Raw genomic sequence first — 11,616 nt, forward strand, 5'->3', positions numbered from 1 at the left:
ATGCCCTGGGAATGGTATCTTGGGTTAGTAAGGTGGTGGTGGAACATAGGGTTTTTCAAGCTCAGATATCTTCTCCACCTCGTTACCTTTGTCTTTAACCGGTTCCTTCTTCAAAACCTCATCTTTATGCGCATCATCTGAGGCTGCCTCCCCCTCGGGTTGCTCATTGGCCTCAATGAGCGTTGTCTTAGGCGTTGGAGCTTGTAATTATTTACCACTCCTCAATGTGATGGCGTTCACATACTCCTTAGGATTTGGCTCCGGCTTGCCTGGTAAAGCCGGTCCTCTCGATGATGTAGAGGCTTGGTTCTGCTTAAGCTCTCTGATATCTTGTTGCATTGTTGCGTGCTGGCTCTCAACCCTCTGCTGACCATGTAACAGTTGCTGTAGAATCCCGCAGACATCGGTTCCCATCTGATTCTGACCCGTTCCCTGAAGCTGTTGTTGATTACCCATCGGCTGCGGATTGAACCCTGGTGGAAACTTGTGTTGCTGCGGTTGGCTGTTGAAGTTGTTACCATGAGCTGCTTGATTCTTCTGAGTGTAGCCTTGCTGTTGCCCACTGAACTGTTGCTTGGGCTGAAAGGTATTCTGAAATGGAGCTTTTTGAGCATAGCTTTGTTGTTGTTGTTGAGCAGGGTACACTTGGTCTTGAGGGTTAGCTACATTTGGGTTTCGGTAAGAGAGGTTTGGGTTATTGTTGTAGTTGTTAAACCGCTGATACCTCTGCTGATTCCCTATGTAGTTCAGCTCCTCTTGAGTGAGACCATCTTCATTAACATTGTCGAAACTTGGCCCTTGCTCATCGAACTCGCCTACAAAGTGTATTGGCTTTTGTGTAGCCATTAAAACCTTGTCAAGCTTGCTCTGTAGCTCTCTTATGTCTTTCTTCATGCGCTGTTCTTCACTAGATCCTTCTGAACGGTTTGCCCTGTCGAAATCTTCTCCATACGTGTCATTAGACATGGCGAGGTTCTCCACTAGTTCCATTGCCGCATTGATCTCTTTCCCAAGAAAATTTCCATTTGAAGCTGTATCGAGTTGGTTTCTGATCATGGGGAGGGCACCTCGGTATAAAGTACTTAAGAGGGATGCCTCTGAGAAGCCGTGGTGTGGGCATTGGTTTGTATAGCTCCGAAACCGTTCCCAAGCTTCATTAAAGCTCTCGTTGTTGTGTTGTGTGAAACTTGAGATTTGATTCCTGAGCTTGGCCGTGCGTGATGTGGAAAAGAACTTTGATAAGAACGCCAGTTTACACTGCTCCCATGTTTGTATAGAACCCCTCAGGAGGTTCTTTTCCCACTTGTGAGCTTTATCACCGAGGCTCAATAGGAACAGGCGTAGCTTGAAGCTATCTTCTGAGACGCCATTAATCTTTGTTAAGTTGCAGACCCGATCAAACTGATCTAGATGCTCAAGAGGGTCTTCTCCGGGTAGACCGTGAAACTTGGTGTTCTGCACCATATTGAGCAGGGAAGCTTTAACTTCAAAGTTGTTATTTTGTACCGGTGGTGCTTGGATCCCGGCTCTATATTGGTGCGCGTTAGCTCGGTCGTTTTCTCCAACAAAGACCGGAGGAGGTTGTCTCTGAGCTGGTGGTGGTGGCGGATGAACATGATGGGCTTGTTGCTCGTTTCTATTCGCTTGTTGTTGATTTTGCTGAGCAAGCCGTTCATTTCTTTGAGCCTGTTGTTGGTTAACGTAGGCTTGTTGTTCATTTCTTCCTGCCTGCGCCTGATTAACCTGAGCTTGGTGCTCGGCTTCTTGAGCCTGCTGCTCTATCCTTTGCTGTTCTGCCATTCCAAGCCTTTCAAAGTGCCGTTCTCTCTTGCGAGCTCGCCTCTCAATCCTGTTGATGTTATTGTCGTAGGGTAAAGGCGGTTCTGTGCTGCGAGACCTGGTTTTCATGCACCTGAAATCAAAACAAGAACTTGCAAAGAGTCAGTAAAACAAAAGAAAGTAAAGTCTTGATCTTAAGCACAAATAAGAGATTAATGCTCCCACAAGTTGGCAACGGCGCCAATTGATAAGTATAGTGGTAAGTATTCCCGCCTGTCACGCGGGTGACCCGGGTTCGATCCCCGGCAACGGCGCAAATTGATAACTAAGAGTTTATATCTCTTTGTAGAGGTTATCAATCCCCTGTCTTGTATTACAAAGGGGTTATCAATCCAAATTTGTGAGGGAGACACTAATCTATGTTACTTGTGGTCTTAAGTCAAGATGAAAAGGTAAAGGTTTTAGCTAAACTATTTAACATGTAAATAAGCATGAAAATGAAGCAAAAGATAAGATTTAAACTAAGTGAAGATGCAAGTGATAAGCAAATGATTCGGATGATGATAATATATGATAAAGACAGAAGCTTTAGACAGGATACTTGACTTGGGTGCTTCCAAGCTAAACCCCTATAGCACCCTAACCTACATATCTAGAACTCTAATGAAGGGACTACTCACTAATCATGATTAACACACTAAATCCTTTGCAAGATGTGTTGTTAAGCATGATTAGTTGATGGAAATAGATAGATGGATGATAGATGATGAAGACAAGATGATTAAAACTCTCAAAACTCTTTTGATTAGACAGAAATTGGGAGATCTCTCTCTCAAAAAGGTGTTCTTTCACAAAAGAGGCAAAAAGCTTAAGGGAAAATTGATATGATCCTAGGTGTGAGGATCAAGCCCCGGAATGCTCCCCAATGGTTGTGACGAGTTGAGTGTGATATTTGATGATGTGCGGAATGAAATAGTGTGAGATGGATCTGTGAATGATGATGAAACTCGGTGGAAGTGCCTTGATACTTCTAAGAGATATGAAAGGTCTCCTAGACTATCAACAGATTGTTATGCTTGTAATGAAAGGATAAAGATCCGAATTAACTAAACAAGCTTGATCAAACAATTTAGAGAGAAAGTTTTAGAGTAAAAGGTTTGATAAAATGAAAGAAAGGAGAAAGAGTAATACATATAGAGTTTCCCACGCCTAGAAAATGACAAAGACAACTAATGACTTATTGAAACTCTAAAAGCCAAGTTTGAATTCAAATATTGGCTCCTCCTCTTCCTTGGACGAATCTGGTGAATAAAATGGGCTGGGTTTCATCAAGAGGCCTCTTATTATAGTGTTTTGAATAAGCTTCATTAAAAACCTTGTTTGGAAAACCCAATGGGACAAAACCAAACGAAGGGAAAAAGAGCACAAGTCACAACACCTCTCTTAATGAAATCTTAAGTGGCTTGGATCACAACCAGTGTAGTTGGATTAGCACACTTAAGATTGCCCTGAATAGAGTGTAGTAGCTTGTGAAACGCTTGCTTGAATTTTATTGCCTTTGATCTTGTCACTGGGCTGGGAGGAATGTATAAGTCATTATCTTCTTTTCCATTTGCTTCCTCAGGTTTCAGCTGTTCCTTGTCTCCCTCTTTAGCTTTAGTAACCTCTGGTTCAAGCTCTCCCTCTTCTCCATTAGCTTCTTCAGTTCCAAGGCCGGCCATAATCATATCATCCTCTCCCACTTGATAAGGATTTGACCTCAAATCTGTATCTTCTGCAAGAAAAGGGACTAAATCAGAAACATTGAAGCTTGAACTCACAGAAACTTAACTTGAAGATCCAGCTGGTAGGCATTGTCATTCATCTTCTTGATGGTTTTGAATGGTCCATCAGTGCGTGGCATTAACTGCGACCTCCTTTCATTGGGGAATCTATCTTTCCTTAGATAAATCCACACCATGTCGCCTTCTTCAAAGGTTACCTCCTTTCTGCCTTTGTTGGCGTGCTTGGTATAGTATTTTGTCTTGTTCTCAATGTTGATACGTGCCTTCTCATGGATCTGCTTCACAAGTTCTGCCTTTTCTTTCCATCCAAACTAACTTTTTCACTCAAAGGTAAAGGCATTAGATCCAAAGGTGAGATGGGATTGAACCCATAAACAATCTCAAATGGGGAAAACTTAGATGCAGAATGCTTAGCATGATTATAAGCGAATTCTACATGTGGTAAATATTCTCCCCAAGTTTTAAGGTTCTTTTTAATCAATGCACGCAACAGAGTAGACAAGGACCTATTAACCACTTCAGTTTGACCATTTAATTGCGGATGACATGTAGTAGAGAAAAGCAACTTAGTTCCTAACTTAGACCAGAGATTTTTCCAAAAGAAACTAAGGAACTTAGCATCTCTATCAGAAACTATAGTTCTAGGCATGCCATGCAATCTCACAATATCTCTAAAGAACAACTTAGCAACGTTCATGGCATCATCAGTTTTGTTTAATGGAATGAAATGAGCCATCTTAGAGAATCTATCTACAACCACAAAAATAGAATCTTTTCCTGTCTGTTCCTAGGCAATCCAACAACAAAGTCCATAGAAATATCATGCCATGGATGCAAAGGAATAGGCAAAGGAGTATACAGACCGTGGGGTTGTTTCTTAGCCTTAGTTTGCTTGCAAGTAACACATCTTTCACATGCTTTTTCGATATCTTTCTTCATATGTGGCTGATAGACAAGACTTTTTAGGGTCTCAGGGCTATCAATCCCCTTGTCAATGTAGCACAAAGAGGTTTATCAATCCAGATGTGGTGTTAGACACTAAGCTATATGATCAAGTTCTTAATTCAAGCAAACAAGAGTGGGTTTTGATTAATCTAGAGACAAATATAAACATAAACAGGATTAAAGACTAATGACAATGACAAATGATATGATGTGAATATGATATGATGGAGGCATGAGATTCTAGACATGATAGTTGGTTAGGGTGCTTTAGTGTTAAACTAGAAATGCTAATGACAATGATGAGACATGATTCAAGTGATTAAGAACTCTAATCTAGGTTAATCCTCTCATGAAGGTATTAACCCCTATACTAATCCATTTTCAAACCAAATTCCCATTTGTGAAATATGAATCAATATGCATTAATAAACAGTTCTCAATGATCATTCAAGCATTTAACAAATCATTCCTATGATGAAAAATTACTTAAACCTCTAACACAACTCTTTCAGGAATTTCATCAAACACTTTTGGTGCATGAAATTCCCAGAATCTAGATTTCAAGTGATTATCAAGGATCTAGCATAGAGAACAGTTGTTTAGAGAAATGAACCAATGAATCTAGCCCTAAGCACTCCTAATCTAACACTTTAGCTCCCTAACCTACACATCTAGAACCTCATTAAGGTAACTACTCACTAATCATGATCAACACACTAGATCCTTTGCAAGATGTGTTGTTAATCATGATTAGAAGTTGATTTTGATGAATAGAAATGATGAACAAGATGGAAAGAAACTGCAAATCGATTTAAACTCTCTAAAACAAAGTGTATTAAGTGGTTTTTCACAAAAGGGGGAAAAAAGACTAAAAGTAGATTAAGTTCTCCCCAAAAATTAGGTCTAAAAACCTTATAAAGGAGGCTTGGGCGAACCGGGTCAACCCGGAACAAACCGGGTACTGACCCGGCCTTGATGGGCAAAGAAGGGTTTGCCACGGTCTGGTGCATCCTTGGTGTGACCGTGGCATTCCTGACCGTGTCAAAGTTTTTACTTGTGTTCTTGGTTCCTTTTGTTGCCGCGGTCTGATCAAGCTTCATCTGGGACTCGTGGCAAGTTAACCGTGTCAAACGCCGAAGATGTGTAGAGGTTGCCACGGTCAAGCCTCCAGACCGTGGCATTCACACCGTGCCAAAACTCGCATGCATGTGAGGACCTTCCCAGCCAAGTATATGCTTGCCACGGCCAAGTCTCAGGCCGTGGCATTGAGATCGTGTCAAAAGCCGAAACTGTGTAGAAGTTATCTCCAGCCTCTTGTTCATTTGCCATGGTCAAGTCCTAGACCGTGGCATTCAGCTCGTGCCAATCGCCGAAGGTTGCAAGATGTTGCCACGGCCAAGCTTCATACCGTGGCATGTTTAACTTAGTCATCCTGGGCTGTCTGGACCATCTCGCATTTCGGAGAGTGTAACTTCCTGGAGACCTGTCCGAATTGAGTGATTCCGGTTTCAGAAGACAGAGGACTCATTTATCTCCAACTTTGATGAAGGAAGTTTCAGTGCTTGGGAAGTGTAAGGTTTCCTGGAGGGAACATCTTTGAAGTGCATTTACACGACCAGAGAGAAGCGTCTAGACATGTGTCCATTCCGGAGACCGTATCTTTCTGCTCAAAGCTCCGAATTGACTGATCTCGGTTGTTCTGAAAAGAAGACTCAAATGTCTCTGATTCTCATGAAGGCCGCGGAAACTGAATCGGTCTGGAAGTGCACCGTCCTTCGCATCCTTCAGAACTGATCTGCTCGGTCCGGAATACCTGCGAGACAGGGGTTTCTTCCGACGAGCTTATCTCTCTGCTCACGCGTCCGAATTCCACGATTCCAATTGCTATGAGACCGTGCTCCAATGCTCTCCAACTTCTATGAAGGACCCGCCGTCTGAATCGGACCGGAAGGCTCCCCGGACAGGCGATTTCTGAGACTCGTTCACACCCGGAGATTTTGGCCGATACACTTCATTCGCGGTACGTGAAAATGGCCGGTAAAGCTTCCCGCGGTACATGAAAATGGCCGGTAAAACCTTCCTGGCCAGCGAGAATGGCCGATAATCTCCCAAGACCTGATTTTTCCACTTTTTCAAGCTTTGCTCACCATTCCACCTCCTGGATTCATCTTTTCAGTTCCATATTCACCTGACAGACACTCAAAATATGCAAAGACTCATTGGGACCTAATGCATCTCCTAAGTTCTAAAATAAACCCTAAGGACCTAAAATGCATGAAATAAAACATGATTTGGGATGATTTATGCAACCTAAATGATGCAAATTATGAACATATCAACTCCCCCACACTTGTCCTTTGCTTGTCCTCAAGCAAAAAGAACAAATGAGAGAAAGTGGTTGTATGCAATGGGAGTTCACATTTTCTTTTTTGAGAGAAGTGATCACAATGAGAATTCAAGTTCATGCTCAATTATGCAATGCAAAGTCATACTCAGATATATGTCAACTCAGCAAGGAATCTCCACAAGTTCTTCTCTCTCTCAACTCTTTCACATTCATTAAGCTTTTATCAGGTGGATCTCATGATGCAAGGTTTAAACAAGCTGGCTTGGCTAGGGAGAGGCTATGTGATTAAAATGATCTCATCAGTGTTCAAGTGGGTTAAATGCAGCAAAGGGATCTCTCTATGAATGATCAAACTTTGGCAGAATGCTAAAGGTAAAAAGCAACCTATGCATACAAGGGCAAAGACTCATCACTCCCCACCCTCTACTCAAAGCTTCCTCACTTGCTCAAAAATCCTCACTTTTCACTCTCATTTTCCTCTCACTAGGGGATTTACTTTTCACAATTCCTCTCAAGTCTTGGAACTCAAACTTTACACAGCTCTTTTTCTTTTACAACTTCTAGCCTCTTCTTTCTTTCTTAACAAAACATTTGAGCCTTTCGGCTTCTTTTCTTCCTTTTTTTTTTTTTTTACTTAGAGGCTAGACTCTTTCTTTTCAACAAACCAGAGCTCACTTTCTCAAAACACCAAGACTGATTTCTTTTTCTTTCATTCCCCTAGCTATTTTCACTCTCTCTTTCCCACTCATCTCACCTTTTTCCACTCACCAAAAAGTCTTTTCCCCCACACTTATTCCTCGCCAAAACTCTCAGTTCCTAGATGTTGGAACACAGCTCTCAATGAGACCTGCCCTTGTCGCTCTAAACCTAACACTTTCTGCTAAGTTTGATCCAAGGTGGCCTTTCAATTCACACACAAACATTGGCTTGAAAGAAGGATGGGTTTAAAGTATGGGAACTGATCCATGATGTGGATTCAGCTACTTGAGCTAAGGAAAAGAGTGGTAAAAACAATGGTTCTAGCTCAAGTATGTATATTGGTATCCACAAGCTTTTTCAAACAATGCATCACAAGATATTTTCAGGTCAAGTTCAAGGTTCCCACTTAATTAGAGTTGAGTTCAATTCAAACTTGCTTCTCAGATTCAAATCATTTCAGACTTTGCAAGCATAGAAAAAGATTCACAAGCATATTCAATTCAAGTTCTCAAAGTGATGTACTCTCTAGAAAACCTATCATTACTCCTTGCAAGATGCAACCTACATGCAAATGCAATCTAGACTCAATCCTAAGAATGAGAATGCAACTACATGATCATTTTTTTGTGTAAATTTTTCAGATTTTTCCATTTTTTTGTTTTTGTTTTTTTTTTTTTTTTTTTATATGCACTTAGATGAATATGCAACTAGAATGTGACTCAAGACTCAAAGTGTAAAATAAGAAAATAGGAAACATGATTAGTAAAGGATGAAACTCCTCCCCCACACTTAAATAACACAGTCCCTTGTGTTATAAAAGTATGAGAAAAAAGTGAAACCAAAGCAAACAGGCAAAATGCAAAAGAAAAAGAAAGTGTACATGCTATTTACAAGGTTTTGAGTGTTTACCTCAATCGCTGAGGTCTGATCCCAAGTAATGGGATGGATTGGAGGTGGAGCATGATGGAGTGGAATATCTGGGTGGGCTGCTCTCAGGTGAGTCTGGTTGGAATGCTGTGGCCGGATTCACCCAATCTTCTTTTCCTGGAGGTAGCGCAAAGTCATTGGCAGCTGTGCTTTCTCCCACCTCTTCGCTTGTATCTCGTTTGGGTGAGGTGGCTGGAGCTGTGAGCTTTTTAACCTTCTTCTTAAGCTGCCTAACACAGTTAACCAGCTTGTGGATCGTTTTGTCTTGCCATTTGCACCATTTCTGAAGGGTGTTAACTCTGGAATACAGCTTCCTTGTGTGATAGTCAGGCTCACCCCAAAAGTAAGGATCAAAGTGATACCTTCCTGCTCCCATCCTTCTTTCAAAATCTCTTGGCTCCTCATGCTCACAACCAGTGGTCCTAGTTGTGTCTTCCTCGTCAGCTGGCTCTTTACCCTTAGAATTAATTGGCTTCTTACATTTGGGAATTAGAGGGTGAATGGCTGAGTTGTAGAGCTGATCCTTGAGGACAATAAAGGAGACATTGTGCCTTTCTGTGAGAGTGGTGATGGCTGGGTTTGGCAACAGAACATGAACTTTTTCATCTTGCAAGAGCTTGAAAGTGTACAAGAAGTGTACACCATTGCTTTCTTTTAGAAACCCAACCTTGGTGAGGGTAACTTCATCAATCAACCCAGGTCTGACTGCAACATTATCAAAGACAAAACCTCTTGCTTTCAGAATTTTTGTCACTAGCCATCCATTGTGCAACTTAGTGAGCTTCTTTCTTTTACCCTCACTCCAAGCAATGTCCTTGTAAATCAGCATTTGGCGTGCCAAGAATGCACCACTAGAAGGGATGTAATGTGGAAGGTGAAACTCTCTCTGGCTCTTCAAGTGACTGATGAGAGGATGAAGACCCATACCCAATAGCTCCATGTCAGCTAGATGCACCACCCCATCATTGTGCTTGGTAAAGAACATTTGGCAAAGCACCTTGTGAGCATAGCGGATTGCTGGGTTTCTTATCCATGAACTCTTGCATCTTCCTCCTCTGAAGCTCCCAAAAGCAATTGTATCCCACAAGTCAGTGATCATGTGATCAGGGTATGTGAACTTCACTGTCTCTTCTTGTACAGGTCTTGTAAAAGGAAAGATCTCATCAAGTTCTTTGAAGCTTACATGGTGTTGTGCACCATCTATTTTGAACTCTATGTGCCCAAGACCATTGCCCTCCTTGATTCTTGCATCTCTAGGGCCATATCCACAAACTTGAAGGGATGCAAGAAATTCTTGTGTAACACCATCATGAGCCACATCTTTCATCTCAAAGAATCCACCAAACCCCATGTTGTTGAAAATGAGCTGAACCTCTTCAAGAATACCCATCTTCCTCAGCAGTTCCATATCAGGGAACTTGGTTTGCTGCACTTTTGCACTTCTGAACATGTCAAAGTAGTCATCAAAAGTTGGCTCTCTGTCCTCAGAACCTGATTTTGCTTTCTTGGCCCGCTTCAATGCTGTTTCAGGGTCACTCTCTGTTCCTTCTTCATCCTCAGCCACAACCACCTCTTTTCCTGCTCTGTGAACGACCTCAACCAATGCCAGCTCTGTACCAGAAGTTTTTGAAGTGGAGGCCTTTGTTTTCTTTGGTGCAGCAATCTTCTTTGTTTTCTTCTCAGCTGAATCCTTTGGCTTTCTCCTCCTTTTCTGTTTCTCGAAAACTTTGTGCCCAAAAGGCAAAATCTGCTCCTCTGATTTCTCTTTTTTAGATTTCTCCATGGCTGCTTGTCTTTTTGTTCCTCCCATCCTGCATTTTCTCAAACCATTGTAAGCACCAAAGCAAGAGAACAACAAAAGTTTTTCAAAAATTCACCAAGTTCATGAGCAGCACCAATTGATTTTTCTTTAAAAGAAGGTATTTCAAGCTGATTAAAAACTCATTAAACTCAAAGAAATGGCAAGAAGCAATGCACATAAAGAGTTCAGCTTGAAACACAATTTCTAAAAAAAATCGATTCACATGATGATTTTCAAGAAAATTTCTCAAAAATTCCAAAAACAAGTCATTCTCAAGCAAGATTCATGAAATCCCTATCCATTCTACTTGCACAATACTCACAAAATGATTCCAAGGTATCAAGAAGTCCATTAAAATCGATTCCATTTGCTTTTCTCTGTTCATGAACAGTACACTAAAGCATGGAAAAGGTGAGTTTTAACAGATTAAATACCTTGGAATCTTCAAGTTTCGAGTGTAAAACGGATGTGCAACAAGAAGCTAGACAGGATTACGAGTTCAATGCAGTTGGAATCACTCAATTTGATGCAGCAACGAGAGAGATATGAGAGTTTAGAGTTCAAGAATGGAAAGGAAGGTGCAAACTCTCGATGAAGAAGGGGGAGTGGTGGGGAACAGCTGGCTTGGCGCGTGGGTTGACCGGTCAACGTCCGTACGGTCAACCAAAATTCAAATTTTTGGTCGCGCCTGGTTGACCGTGGCATGTGGTCGTGGCTTCAGCTCGAGAACGCTTCCTCTTTGCCGCGGTCTTGGTGTGGCCGTGGCAACTAGACCGTGGCAAAGGCCGAACCTCGTCTCTTTTCCTTTCTCTTGCCACGATCTGATCATTTCCCGTGGCAAACTCCTCGTGGCCGTGCTTATTCGTCGGTCAAACTCTCCTGATTTTTGCCGCGGCCAAAGCCTTAGCCCGTGTCCTCTAGACCGTGGCATTGTCCGAACATTGGCCGATTCACTTCTCTTTTTGCCACGGTCACATTTTCTTCCCGTGTCATTACTACCGTGGCAAAGGCCGAACCGGGGTTATGCACCATTTGCTTTGCCACGGCCACATCTTGGACTCGTGTCTTGTAGAACGTGTCATCCCACGAACCTTGGCCGCTTCGCTTTTGCTTAGCCACGGCCAGGTCTTCATCCCGTGGCACTCCTCTCGTGGCAAACCCCGAGCATTGGACGTTCCCCCTGCATTTTGCCATGGCCTAAGATTAATCCCGTGGCAACCCCAACCGTGGCAAACTCCGAGCCTCATCCATTCTTCTTTTTCCTTTGCCACGGCCGCCTAGGTTCCATGTCACAAGCCCGTGGCATTCGCCGAACATATGCTTCTTTTGCCACG

General features: G+C 42.3%; 1 non-coding gene across 1 annotated transcript; it reads left to right on the top strand.

The window, feature by feature from the left end:
* Positions 1-1,102: 1,102 nt before the first annotated feature.
* On the top strand, positions 1,103-1,209 carry LOC112086013. The gene has a single exon (XR_002899249.1). It is a non-coding gene; the product is annotated as a small nucleolar RNA R71 (small nucleolar RNA).
* Positions 1,210-11,616: the final 10,407 nt, after the last annotated feature.

This window comes from Eutrema salsugineum, unplaced genomic scaffold, assembly GCF_000478725.1.
Source record: "Eutrema salsugineum unplaced genomic scaffold, Eutsalg1_0 scaffold_25, whole genome shotgun sequence".
In the NCBI taxonomy this organism is placed as follows: domain Eukaryota; kingdom Viridiplantae; phylum Streptophyta; class Magnoliopsida; order Brassicales; family Brassicaceae; genus Eutrema; species Eutrema salsugineum.